At 41.0% G+C, this 14566-nt stretch overlaps 1 protein-coding gene across 8 annotated transcripts in view; it reads left to right on the top strand.

The window, feature by feature from the left end:
• ZNF385B (zinc finger protein 385B) overlaps positions 1 to 14566 on the top strand; it is a 140950-nt gene that overhangs the window by 74980 nt on the left and 51404 nt on the right. The window lies entirely within an intron of this gene.

The following is a 14566-nucleotide window of genomic DNA, read 5'->3' on the forward strand; positions in this document are numbered from 1 at the left end:
TTCTGAGCCTGGCTCGACAGCTTCACAGAAACCCTCCTTTCATAGAGGCATACGGWGCAGCTTCACCTGGGGAGAAAGGTGCAAGGTATCATCTGATGTCTGCTTCGAGCTTCAGAGAACAGGACAGAAACTCGTGGTCCTTGGTTACTCCTCACTCCAGTTACACCCGTTTGTGTCTGTCCCTCCCAAATTAGGACAACAGCAGTTTATTTTCTTTATTTTTTTTCCGAGTAATTTAGTGCTTCAGCCTACTACCTTGAGCTGTTTGCAGTGTGAAACATCCAACTTCCTTTRCTTCCTTATCCTATAGGGCAAAAAACGTGTTTCTTGTTTTTATGGGGGAGTGCTCATGGAACAAAACTTGCAGGGCTGCTAGTATGTCCTCTCTCGCCCATCAGCTCAATTTCCTTATTTATGGTAGTGTTTCTCTCTAGTACAAAAGCTTTCTGAGCAGTTGTTTGGGTCTGCTTGTCTACTGAAAGTCAGTAAGTAACCCCAAATCATATTTCAGATATAGAAACACATTCATATTTTGATTTTTCCAGTTGCATTAGATGTTCTTGAAATTCTGAATTAAACTGAATTTGTAATCTGCATTCTCCCTGGCTTTTCATATTCCAGTGTGCTGAGGTATCATTTAAAGCTGAGATCTTGCAGCAATTATTACTTTGTTTGCATGGGGCTTCTATGCTATGGTTTGAGACAATATAGCTGCTGCTGTGACAATYGTAGAATAACGAGTTTAAAGGGACAGAACTGTTCCATGCAAGGACGAGCAACTAAGAGAACTGCCTGGAAAGCTGAAATGTGAACTGCTGCCTGGCTGAAGGGCAGCAGGGCATTGCAAGGAAGCTCGGGAGTCAGGACTGCTGTCGTCTCTAGTTTTAACCTTTGGAGGCTGCACGTTAGGGTGAAGAACTTTCACCTGTCCCATTCATTTAGCAGAAAAATTCAACCGTTTATAAAGCAGTAAAGGAAAAAAGGACAACGTGAAGGAAGTCTGTGTGAGAGTGAAATAAATATAGGCAAAACCCCTCTRCTGTCTTTGAGATTTGATTGCGGTGAGTTGAAGTACTGGACTGAAGATCTCAGGCTCCTTAATAAAATGATCTTTTCTCTGGTAAGAGGTAGGATAATGGCATCACTTGAGACTGGGAGACTCTTTCTGTTGACAGAGTAGTTATAACAAGTAGTAGAGGCTTCTCTGGATTGTCATTGTGTCTCAGCTGAACTGAAGAGATTGCTTATGGGCAGGAAGAGTTCATTCTTTTTATCCTTTCTTACCAATTTTCTCTCTTGAGATAGACAGATACACATGTAATACTGCCAGATGTGCCTGTTAGTCTGTCACGTGTGTCCCAGGACATAAGCTAAAGGCACCAGCTCATTCCAAGCTGGCCCCCGAGCTGAGCGATGCCTCCTGTAAGTCATTATTGCTCCAGGCTGGGTTCTGCACGGTGCCGGAGACAGGGAAGTTTATATCCYATTTCTGTTCTTTTCATTTCAGCCTGTCAGGAAGCATTTCTCTGCTGACATTTTCTGTTTGTTAAAGCTTCCTGATTCCTAATTCCCACCGAGCAGAGCTGCCCAATCTATAAGCAAAACTATTTTTTACTCCTAAATCCAGGCCTACCAACTCTTCTGAAACCTGAAACTTGCATAGGATTCCCTTTTTGCTGTGATTCATCACCCATGACAAATTTTTTTGCAAGCCAAAGGCACAGTTATCTTTTTTGTAGCTTATTTTTTCACAGCATAAGCAAATTTTTGAACAATGAGATTCCTTTTGTGAAGTATATACCTTATATAATGTTACTTCCTTTGGTTAAGAAAGACGGAATAGATTATTCAATATCTAGCTGGTATTGAAGGATGAAATTTAGGAGGTGTAGTTATTAAAGCTCTATCTATTAATCTAGATAACTAAGATCTGCAATCTGTTTGATTATTTCCCTCTTTTTTTCCAAGTAATTGAAGTTTCAGATTGTTAGCAAGATCTTGTCATTATTTGTTATTTACTCTTTAAATATTGCATAATCTTGTTGACCCTTCTGTTAAATATGAGGCATATTATGGATTTTTGTAGTCTATGATGAATGCCTCTGTACAGTTCACTAAGATCTATTTCAAAAATCGTTTTTTCAGCAAAATATATCTGCAGAAAATGCTCTAAATTCCATGGAGCCGGTAATAGTCATCTTTTTTTTTTTTTTTTTTTTTCCTTCTGCCTGCTTTTCACTTGCCTTTATTTTGCTGTGTTCTGAATGCTTTTTATAGTAAAGAGATTTTTCAAATAGTTTAGAGCTTGGCTGACACCATAGATTTAAGATAAAATTCTTGTCAATTATCAGCACATTTTATTTTTGGTAGGTATTTTGGGTGACTTCTTGAGAGTCTGTCTAGTCCTAATTTCCAATTTGGAGTGGTCAGCTTTTAATCAAAATGCTTTGCATCCAGCAATAGTACCTGAAAGTTGCTAGTCACCTTAGAAAATAATTACTAAATGAATTAGAATTACTTTGTTGTATTTGCATAAATCCTAATACCACCAAATGAAAACTGTTTCTGGCTTTCATTGATTCAACTCAATGCTTTATATGCATCCAGTTAAAATTGTTATGGCAGGTAGGTACAAGGGGACATAACAACTAACACCTGTGCTGGTCCTGTTTTAGTATGAACTTTGCTAGACATGCATCATGGAAAATTAACATTTAAAATCAGGTACTAAATGGTACTTGAAAATAAAATAATAAATTTAAGATTTACAGTGCACATGAGAAACATGCTGTTGACTATGACGCATGTTTGTCCTTAATATGAAAATACAAGTGTTCCATGAACAAAAGTTCCCAGTTTTGCTAAAGATATGGAACTTTCCATTTCATGTACAGTGGTAGCAGGASTCTGTACAAATTGCTTTGACAAAAATAGTATTTATAATGAATGGAAAATTACAGTTTCAAGGTAAGGAGGAGTCCTAGCTACTTTTTTTTCCCCAGAATTTGCAAATGCCTCTGTGGTAACCACCATGAAAATCTTGTCAACAACCAAATGTGACAGAACTGTTCATGTGAAAAGTTCTTCTACTTCAATTGTCTGTAGAGTTGGCACGTAATTCTTCTTAGAGTGATTATTTTCGTTCTAGAGAACCAACCTGATAAATTCTAGTTTTTTGGGACATCATAGACATTTGCTTGCAGTATATGTTTGTGCTTCAATTTTATTCAATTCTTGACCATCACCTATACTAAAGCTCCTTTTGAAAGACATAGCCTCCTTGAAATCAAGCAAGGTCATGTTTATACTTCATAAAAGAAGAGTAAATTACACTGGGTATAAATACTTTATTGTAATTTGCCTTTAATGGCCACAATCACAATACCTGCTATAAATACTTTATTGTAATTTGTCTTTAATGGCCACAAACACAATACCCATTGCTGGTCACCTAATCTTCTCCTTGTCAATGTGTAATTGCTTCTCTCATATGTTTAACACTTCTATTCACTCTTGATACAGATGTCTCTGCTGTTGTGATTCCCGAATTCTCCTGGGAGGTTATTTCCGCAGGCTGGTTCATCCCAAAAAGGGCGCCACCATGAACATTAAATATCACTCAGAATAATCTTGCTGTCAGGARACTTTCCTGGATGTTCATTACTGCTGTTCTGAGTTATATCCTTTCCTTTCAGTTCTCTTTCTGAAATATTCTGAAATATTCTCTTTAGCCTCTAAACTTTTTCAGAATTCAAGTCCTTCAAATATCCTGTCACCGTTTGCCTCTCTATCTGCCCTATAATGTTACAACCCTTTATCTTTGCTAGGCTTCTCAGGGCWTGCTGCCTTTATTGTTTTGCCTCCGTCTCTCTCTGATTTGTAAATGCTTTTCAAGTAGAAATGTAYCTGCTGCTCAACAGAATAAACTAAGGGTCAGCAGTGAAAGAGATTGGCAATTCCTTGGTTCATGACACACTGTATTGATTCTTTAAACAGGGCAAAGTCACACTTTGTCTTAAAAGTAAATTTAGAAGATATCAGAGACAGATTTGCTTTGTTATCCAGAATGCTGGCTCTTCTCAAGTTCTTTGCTGCAAACAACTGCTGTTATGTAAGTTTAATTTAGGGAGGAAAAAAAATACTTGCTTCATGTGTGCTTCCTTTGCTAGCTACAGCATTGTATAAAACCCTATCTGTCTATTTTTTAATGGAGGTATCAATCATGCATCAGTGTTCTTATTTACATTCCATGAAGGATTTAAAATATGCTATATACATTTTTGGTTTTCTATAATAGAAAAGTCACTTCCATTTTAAATTTCTCTGCATGACTGTCTCTTTTTTTTCCTGAAACTTTCAGAAGTGTTTAATAGAAGATATTTGAAATCCATGTCTCGGGGAAAAAGGTGTTGTAGAAATTATGAATTTCTGTGTTGGCAGAAAGCTGAAAGATTTTTTAAAAAAAAATCTTTACAAAACGTGTGAAATGGACCTTAAGCTCTCTAATGTCAACATTCTCCTGCTGTTAAATGGACCTCTTCCTTCTCTGTTTTTCTGCTTTCTTCTCTACTCTGAATACTACCTTTTTTTTTTTTTCTTTAAACACCTAAGGAAATTCTCTTCCTGGGAAGCTCCTACAGCTGTCATGCTTGCATATGCTTTGATTAGGTAGATAGTAGAAGTTAATGATACATTAAGATGTCTGATCTACTGTGTCTTCACCACTGCTCCATCAGGAGCATCGGGCACCTGGACTGGAGGCCTTGGCTTATGCGGCAGGGAGTGATTTCTGGACTATGGTTCCCTATGAAAGGCTGTTTCTGTTACAGAAATACATGGCTTATTCTAAGCCTCTTTTGGAATGCAGACTTAACTGTGAAAACACAGTTGCTGTACCCACAAGAACATATAAACCTTGACCTTAACTAAAGAGTCAGCCTTTCATCCCTCTCTTCTCTGACTTGGCTCGCCCAGTTTGGTGTGTTAGGGTAGCAGCTCGGTGCCRGTGGCTGTTGTGATCCAGGACATTGGCACGGAAATGGCAGGAGAGCTGCAGAGCGCAGCCCGGAGGACGTGGCAGGACATTGGGTGGACTGTGATCCTCTGCTCAAGTGGCAAGTCACTCTGCGTGACCAACTTGCTGCGCTTCTCCTGCAGCAAATGCTGCCAGCAGCGCAGTGTCACTGCTCTCCCTGCCTCTTTCCTTTCCTTGTTCCTGTTCTTTTTACCTTTATTTACCTTACAAAACTGTGCTAACAAAAACCAAGGCATCCCCTCTTGCTATTCCTTTGCATTGAGAGATACGAACTGTGGCACCTGGCTCGGCAGCTTATTTGTCCGCATGGAGCTGCCACGGGAAGAGAACGGGCYGAGCTCCATCTGCTGCTCCTCGCTGCAGAGTGTGGGCTGAAATGCAGTGATTTGGGCTCAGTGCTATGGATGAGTGTCTGGTTGTGGATGGTGAGCCTGAGTCCCAGGGCTGATCCTGGGAACGTGAATTCTTGGGAAGTCTCTCTTAGCTCAGGTGAGAACGTCTCGGGTTTTTAGCCTGAGATAAGGGGTTTTACTGATCTATTAGCCCACCTGTGGTTGTTGCATGTCTTCCAGGTCCTTCTTGTCCTAATTTTTGTAGTAGTTACCTAGACAGCATTTGGCTTTCACCTATATTTGTGTCGTGCTGTGGAGACTCTTTAAATGGATGTTCCACTCGCTTTTAGAAAACTATCAGTTAAAATTCTGAATATAACATTTCAAAGGACTTTAAGTACGAATATAAACTCTATTATGAAACTGCTACAGAGCAGTATATAAGCTCTGTATATAAGTATATAAGCTGTTATGCTGAAGGCTGCTTCAAGGCGCCTGTTCSTGCATTTTTGATCTGAAAGCAAGGTCTTCTGAAATGTTGAGCTGACATTCACACATGAATGTGTGCGTGTGTTTACACAGACACATCTGTATATAACTAATGCAAAAGAGACAGGTTTGCTCACACCATTCCTGGGGGCGCACTGTAATTTTGTTTGTGCTCTGAAAGTTTGATGTCTGAGCAAACTTAGGGCTTAGGCCTTTGTATATGAGTTTGCTCTCTCCCTTTGTCCCCTATCCCTCTCTCCCCYCATGACTATGTTGCTTATTTCTTAAATGCTTGCTTCTTCCTGCTCTATTACTCACTCAGTGTACTAAATCCTTCAGATGTTTGGAAAACTGCTGATGTCAGAGGGCTAAGTGTGGCAAACAAAAATAAGTAATCTTCCCCCTTTTGGTTGTTCATTTAAAGCAGCTATTAATCCTCAGCTCTTTCAGTAAAGCTTCCATCTGCTCTGTTTCCAGTCAAGGAGACTCTAATAGACCCTTGACAAGTTAAAACCTCTGGGAGTGCGTTTAAATGTGTGTTGCCCTGTTAATGGTTTCACTGGTAATGGAGGAAACTTTCTGCTTTTGTCTGTAAGATCTGTCAAAGCTGGGCAATTACTTGGGCTGTCTTGGTGGAAGGTGCGTTATTTTCAGCGCAGAGATGACAAGGATGTGCTCTTCCCCCTGGTCTGTGCTCCAGCGGCAGCATCCCGCGGGACAGCACTCGCGAGCAGCTCCTTGGGGGTTTGCGCTCTGATAAAACAGAGCAGACGGAATTAGGCTCTGTAACGCTCTGCATCCCATCCTGCCCAGAGCTCCGTCAGGGAGAAAAAAAAAATCTTTCAGTCRGGACCTTTTCAGGAAGGCAGGCATGCTATTTTTATCTAGTGCATCAATAATTCATGAAGCTTCAACAAAAATTGCCGCTTCCCCAGGCAGGCAGCAAGTTTATAAACCGCTTGGACGAGCTGCCTCTCGCGCTGGAGCCGGCGCACGCGGTGCCGGCGCCCGTCGCGGGCCTGGCACCTCGCTCGAGAGCTGCGTGGCCCCTGGACGCTGCTTGTTTTCCGCTTTTTCCTGCTGTATATCTGCATGGAATTCTCTGGTGGAATCTCCATTCAAGTTCTCAGAATCTGTCTCTCATGCCCTGCTTGCTTCCCCCTCTCTGGGTTTATCTGAGGGTGCAGTCACCCACATTTGTTGTGCGCTCGCGCTCTGTGAAAGCACAGCAGCATCTAAGCTCTGTAGGGACCAGTCCTGGCAGGGTTAGTGCACTGCAGGTTCCCAAATCAGAATAATGTTTCTAGTCAAATCAATTGGTGKTCAATGAAAGAGCCAATTCCATGTCTTTTAATAAAGCTATTTTAAAATACAGCTCTATAGCAGTCAGCCAGCTAAAGCAATAACCCCTAAACTTAATTTTAAAAATAATAACTGAGAAAATGCCCCTGAAATCTGGCTTGTCAGTCTTGCAGGTTATATTTGACCTGCTGATGTCAAGAGCAATCTCCCTCCCTCTCTGCCTCCCTCCGGAGTCAGGTTGCACGGGCTGCCCAGGAGGGTGATTAGAGCTAAGCGCACAATTCCAGCACCCGCAGCTTGGTCGGAGCTGTTGCTTGCCCACGGTCTCCTAGCACCTGCCAGCCCCAAAGCCCTGTGCTGCAGCAGCGTGCCCGTGCAGTGCCCGTGCCTGAATGCTGAAGCAGAGCCGGGTTGGAATTTGAGGAGTTAAGGTGAGCATCGTGGCAGCGTGTGGCAGCGGGACCTGCTGTGGGACGTGTCTGGGCTGAGTGCTTTGCTTCGCTGAAGCTGCTCGTGGGTGGGTGCTTTTACTGAAGCCTCTCTAGCTTCTGGCTTCTGAATGGGAGAGCGCATTTGTGCACAGACTTTTTCTTCATGAATGACCTAAATGTGGGTCAGAAATGCAACTCCTGTGCTTTCCTGACAGCCGGGTTACAGTACCCTTTTGTTGTGTTTGTAGGTGAGAAGAAGGAAGAAGAATTAGATAAACCATGGAAGGAGGAGTTTTTCCCTTTTGTATTAACTAGGAAACTGTAAAATGGTTCTTCTGTAAGCTACTTCTAAGTCCACTATGATGAGTGCAATAAATCTGTCATGAGYTTTATAAGTTTGACCTGCCTTGGACAGCTGCTTATGTCCTGCCTGCCATGCCAGAGCAGTTACGTTCGACACGGAGTAGAGGCTACATGGGCAATAGAATGGAGGTCTGTAATTCCAGCATTCTTCTCTGTCTCACCCGTTCTTATTTCCACACAGAAAGCCTGTGGTTCTTGTAAAAGCAGGCAGGTAAGTGTAGAAAAAAATCAGCAAACAGCAGAAAGATGGCCACTGAAATTGTGACCCTTTGGGTGTAACGGGAGGAACGATAGGATGTGCAAACTTGAACTTTCTGAAAAACTGAGAATATTCTTTGAAGGCAAAATTAAATTTTATGCAGTAGAGGCCTTTGCTTGCATTCTAAGTAATTTCAATAGAGCATTTTCAAAACCTAAATTATCTGTTGCTGCAGTCTTKTATTTTTAGAAAAAGGAAATAGGAAAGTAAGCAACTTGGGTAACTACATTTCCTAGAAGTGGTTATGTATTACATGACAGGAGACATGAGGCACCAAGTTTTCTGAGCTATGATGACTTTCAGGAGAATTGTAAATCGTGTCCAATTTGGTTAATGATTAGTGACATCTGTGAGAAAGTGTATGGGTCTAGGTTCCAATTAGCTCCGTGTTTAGTGTTGCCAAGCTGGTGTATTGGAACATTGAAGTGGAATAAGAGACAGAAACTGACTGCAGACACAAATCCTCCCAATATCAGAGTCAAGTCACAGCAGCTTTGGCTGAGTCATGAGAGAACAGTCACCCCGTAGGATTTCCTGCAGTAGATACGGGAGGATTCGGCAGATAGCATGTTGGCACTAGCTACACAGAAACCTATGCTGAGGCTTTCTAAGAATTAGGTGATGAGCGTCATGGTACCTGAATTCAGGATAAAAGGGTTGGATTTTGAGAAAGATGAAGTTATATTGAGAGGTGCAGGGGAGATAGACTCTCTAAAATGCCCTGAGACCAAGCCTCATCCTAAAACATATGGAACTTAAAAAAAAAAAAAAAAAAAAAAAGTTCCATAATAGCTAAGCCTCAGTGTGTTAATGAAACTGTGTTAATCAGAAGGGACTTTTAAGCTCTTCTGTGATACTTTTTGTCTGAATGAAAGTATTATTTTTAGAAGACTGTCCATTGTCATATAGCACCTCTCACAGGTTCCTAGAAGGCAAAAGGCAGATGCATTTGGACCAATGTGGTCACGAACTGTTGTCACAGGTTGGTTACTCTTCCAGGGACCTGAGTGGAGAGGGTTGGAATGCTCAGTTCCCTCCTGTGGCACTCGCAGACAAGAAGCCCAGCAGGATACGCACTTAGGGAAAACAACTTAGGTGGCTGGAACGTGAGTTGCCCTGTGCTGTGGATAATGTTGTGGTATCAGTACGATTGTAGTGATTTTTTTGTTGTTGTTAAAAATGATAGCAGAAGAGCAAATGCTCCCGTTCACTGCATCTTTGTACTGGAGAGTGGAAAATGCAGAGGGGCGAAGAGTTCCGACTTGAGCAAATCGAGAAAAAGCTTTTGAAGGATTTCAAGGAAGATCTCATTAGTACAGGCAGCAAAAGAATGAAAATCTGGAGAGCTGGAAAAGACACAGCACGGTTTCATTGTTGTTTTTGTTTAGTTGGCTTGGTTTTTTGTTTTTGTTTTTTTGTCCTGCTTGAACAATTTTGAAGAGGAAACAACTCTAAAGCGGCATTTCACAGAAGCAAGTAAGAGTCAGGAAGGAGGCCAGGTTGCTCGTGAGCCTGTGGATGATGGGGAGAGATTTGAACAAACTTGGAGACTCCTGAAAAGAAGCAGGGAAACTGCAAAGTGCCCTTGACTTCAGTGCAGGCAGGACTGCTGGAGGATGAGGAGCATTGCACCTGCTAATAGTTGCCACTGTTTATCTAGAATAAAATCCAGTTCACTACAGTAGATGGTTATAATATGCCACTCTGCTTTCCAGTTAAACAAATAGYCTTGTTTGTTTTAGGAGTCTGAAGAACAAGCTCTTGTTTCAAGAAACAAATGACAAACATTTCCATACTACCTACAGRTAATAGCAGATTGCCGTTGTACTAAAGCCAGGATGTTTCTTTACCTAATTACCTAGGCTTGACAAGGAGTCAATGGTAATAAACATGTTTTGATTTAAATAATGCAAAAAAAAAGGTGGAACAGTGTAGCAGACTTTTGACTGCTGTCAAAATGAGGCTGTGGATTGCATGAGGGTTTCCATGCTCAGCTGCAAAAGCACCAGGAGGAGGAGCACGTTGAGGGGCCGGAGGGCAACCGTGCAGGTCACACATTCTGCAGACCTAATGAGGGAGATTATTGCCCGTGTGTGGGGTGGACAGGACTGCTCAAAATGCTGCGATCAGATAATTGTAACACAATTATGTCAAAGAAAATGTGAGATAATCTRTTCCTGTTCTAATTATTGGGCTTTCCCTCCCCCTCCATCTGGTCTGGTGTCTTCTGTGGAAAACCTGTGGTGGTTCTTGTCTTTCTCTTGAGCTTTTAGAAATGCAGTGCAACTGTAAGGAGGCTGAGATTTTAATGATTAATGTTTTGGTTTATTTATCTCTTAAAGAATAATCAGAGCTTCCTGTTGTTAACCGCTCTCCTTTTAAGGGCTAAGCTTTATTTGCTTTCCATGATTTTTAATGTACTAATTAGAGAGATTGGCAGAGTAAATATTAACAAGTATCTTTTGAACATAAATATTATTATAAAAGAGGTCTTAAATATCAGCTTTTTCAGGATTGTTTTTGTATCACCCGGATGCATAGTATTGCAATCTATACTGCTTTGTGTTCTGAAATGAACTTTCTTTTCAGTGGTAAGACTTTGGAGATGGAAAACAAACAGTTGGGCAGAGAAATCTTTACAGTTCACAGAAGCTAACGTGGTACCAAGCCAGCCGTCAGTTTTTTAATGAGACAGGTCTGGTCTCGTAGCAATTTGCTTGCTTGTAAGTACAAGTACAAAAGTCTTGTAGGTGCCTGAGCAGGTGCTCGTACAGCCAGCGGTGAGCACTTGATCAGGGTCAGCCAAAATGCCAGGCTCTCTGGCCATATGCTCATATGAGGCTGTAAGCTTGCTAAAACTAGTTAGGCTTTTGTCTTTCTCTTTAAATTCAGGCATTGTACTTAACATGTTCCTGTTCAAAATCCCTGCAAAGAATGTTTTTGTTAGTAGCCTGGCATCCTTGGCTGCGATRTGCTACCCCTTAATGCTGTGAGCAAGGGAGAGAAGGTGAATCATTTTATGGGCATGCACAAATTACCAGGCACAGAASCTCATCAGGGTTTCAAAAAGACACGACGAGAAGGGTCACACAAATTCACCTCCCCAGCGACTGGCTAGATATTTTGGCCAAATCTGTATTTTCTGTAAAATAATGCTCATTATTTTATATATGCAGCATATATGCAGCTATGCATTTTTTTCTTTCTGATTGTAAATGGGCTGTATGTAATTATCAATATTAGGTAAGTGGGTTATGCTTGACTTTGGGAATTGATTAAATGTCAAAACTGCCATACATTTCCACAGTATCGATTTCAATTTATTATACTGACCTAGTTAGGTGGAATCATATGTATATTTGGGATATAGAAATAATTCATTTTGAAGTACCTGATGGTGAGAACACTCACCACATTTCAAAAGCTGCTTACCAGCATGCTTACCAGTAGATCTACCGAGAATCATATTAATTCCCAAGGGAACTGCCATTCACCTTCATTACTGAATTAGCTTGTGTGATGCCCTGGTCCTAGGGCTAAGTCCTCGGCACTTTCCCTGTTGCCAGCTGAGGGCTCTGCCTGTCTCATAGGTGCTAGTGCGCCGGCTTCACGTTGCTTTTAAAAACAAGTTCCACTGCCTGGCTGGTGAATGTCTCCTCAGTTGATGTTAATTTGCCTTTTGGGAAACTGTTGAAGAGTGGTCTTATCTCTCTCGATTTCACTTTCGACAAGTTGGAATCCCTAAGGATACAGTAAATCTCATCAATCCTGGTATCAGAAGGAAGCAAGGTTTGTTGTGCTGAGTAATTAAAAAAGAAACTACTAAAAAAGTTACATTTTATTTAAGACAGAATTAGTTAAAATTTTCATCCATTAGTACTCTTAAATACTTATAAAATAGTTTTTTATCTAAGCAGTTTGATAGCAGCATCTGCTGTTTTCAGATATGCAAAATTATATTACTTGGACTTTTTTCTTTAGCAGTTTCTCTTGGGCATTTACAGAAACATAATGGATGTTCTCTAATACCACAGTATAGCCACAACTATGCAAATAAAAAAAAAAAAATCTAAATCCTGTGAACTGATCACATTGTGAAGGAAGAAAGATTAGCATTTTTGTTGCTGCATATTTGGAAASATCTCAGGTGCCGTGGTGATGACTGCCACATAAATAAGTACACTACAAATGCAGTGACTTGCAAGTGACTGATCTCACTTGTCATTTCTGCAAGGGGAATCCTAAGGCGAGTGGATGGACGGGGGGAATGCTACAAAAGAGGCACAGATCTTAGTCAAGAAACTTACTGGGTTTTGTCTTTTTTTATGGGATACTTTTCTGTAGTTAGGGTATTTGTTTATACAGAATTTCATTATTTGAAATTATTTAAAATAATTTCATTATTTTAAGCATCCTATAAAGCTGCTTTTTTTTTTCTTTGCAAGTATTTCTTTGCAAGGCTTGGGCAGTGGAGTTGAAGAGAGCTTTATTTAAGATGAAAGCCTAGGTTCTACCTCTGGGTCTAACCTGTTTATAAAACTGTTTCTGAACCACACGCTGAAGTAAATATTTCTGACAATGTTCAAAAGTTCCACCAACAGATTAATAAATTGTTCTGAAAGCTTTAGAGCCCCAGAAAAAGGTTATGGACAAATGCRTGCAGAATTCTCCCAGAATCTTTTCATGGAACCAACTCCAACACGWCCCGCCCGGTCCTGTGGCTTGTGGAGCTTTGAAGGCAAACGGAGCGAATGGAGGTGACAGTGAAGTCTGAAGGCAGCGCGACTGGGCGTCGTGTGGCTGYGCTGCCTAATGAGCTCAGCCAAGCTCCGCAAAGCCAAAGGGACAACTGTCATCCACCCTTCAAGGGACACRCAGTGTCTGAAGAATGCTGAAATGAGCAAAGCAAGAGAGGAAACAGCCCAGAACTTGCCCACCCCTTTAGTTGTTTCTGCTTTGCTGYAGTTCCCTGACTAGGTGATGGTTCTTCATAGCTCAGAGTGGTCAGACAATTCAAGGACGTGAAATCTAGGATAGCCCTACAATGAAAATTATTCAGTATAACTATGAAATATGCATAGTACTGGGTGTTAGTAATCCAAATTAGAAGTCCTTAGTTTTCTCCCCAGCCCCAGTACTGTTTGTCTTTAGCACAAGTTGGGCAAAGGCAACCTCTGGTAGATGCYGGATTGTCCTGCCTGTGCTTTCACTCAGTCCCACTGACACTTTGTTTACTCTTTCTTTGCTCTTGTTTAAAAACAAGGTGCTTCCATGGACCTGAGGACCAAACAGTAACAGCTTTAGGTAACAGAAGAAGGGGAGTGGATCAAATACAGCTTTGGACTTGCCTGGTTGCCYTCAGTGAAGACTTTTGAAAAGCAAGCTTTCAAATTTAGCAAGCGGAGTTTGTTTATGGAAATTGTTCTTGATATACGATGACATAATTTTAAAAACGTATTTTAGGTAAGACAGCAGCCTTTCATAATGAAGGCAAAAACTTCAGTGGCCCCGTGAGCTATAGGATGCTTGAAGCCAATTGTACGTGATTAAAAAGAAATAGTGCTTATTAGAGACTTGTTTTTCAAATGAGTTTGTGTTTGAGGAAGAAAATATTCTCAAAATGAGAATTACTTAGGGTTACTTGCTCTTACGAAAACCTGCATTCCTTCTTTTAGTCAAGAGTAAAAACAACCTGGGAGGATTTGCTTTTCAGCAAAGCCTCTCTCTGCTGCTTGCGTCTTCTGTACATAGGGTGTGGAGTGAAAAGAAAACTTCAAAAAAAGACAAAATACTGTTCAAAAATTATTACACTGAAATGAGCAAATGAACTTAGATCTGTTATATTTATGCCAGAGATTTACAAGTACTTTAAAGCAATCTGTGTTTGACATGGTAAATTGTATTTATCATTAAAATGCTAATGAAATGGTAAACATCTGTTATATTTATAATCATAATGCAGCCTGTCAACTACATCTTCCATGTGCCAGTGTTCCTGCCTGGCTCAGACTTGCATACGGATTTGTCGGGATGCTGGTGGGAATATATGTGACCATTAGGAGCAATGCCAGTATAAAACCGTGCGAGCTGGGATTGTGTCCTGCAAGGAGCCTGCCTGAAATGTAGGTCATTTTATCTGTAGGTTTTTTTTTCTGAGGATTTTAAAGGTGGGTCTAAAAATCAAACTCCAGTCAAACAGCCTCACTGGGATTTCACTGGGAAGAGTAGCAGTTTTGGCCATTAAAGGCTCTGCTAAGAATCGGCACGATGTGTGCACGCTTCTGTTTTGTRCCAGCTTTGAATCTACTGATCGTATCTTAGTCTGGTGGCAGCAGCAACACTGTGGACTGAAAAA

This window comes from Nothoprocta perdicaria, unplaced genomic scaffold (assembly GCF_003342845.1).
Source record: "Nothoprocta perdicaria isolate Ctin4 unplaced genomic scaffold, notPer1 scaffold_83, whole genome shotgun sequence".
Classification (NCBI taxonomy): Eukaryota; Metazoa; Chordata; class Aves; order Tinamiformes; family Tinamidae; genus Nothoprocta; species Nothoprocta perdicaria.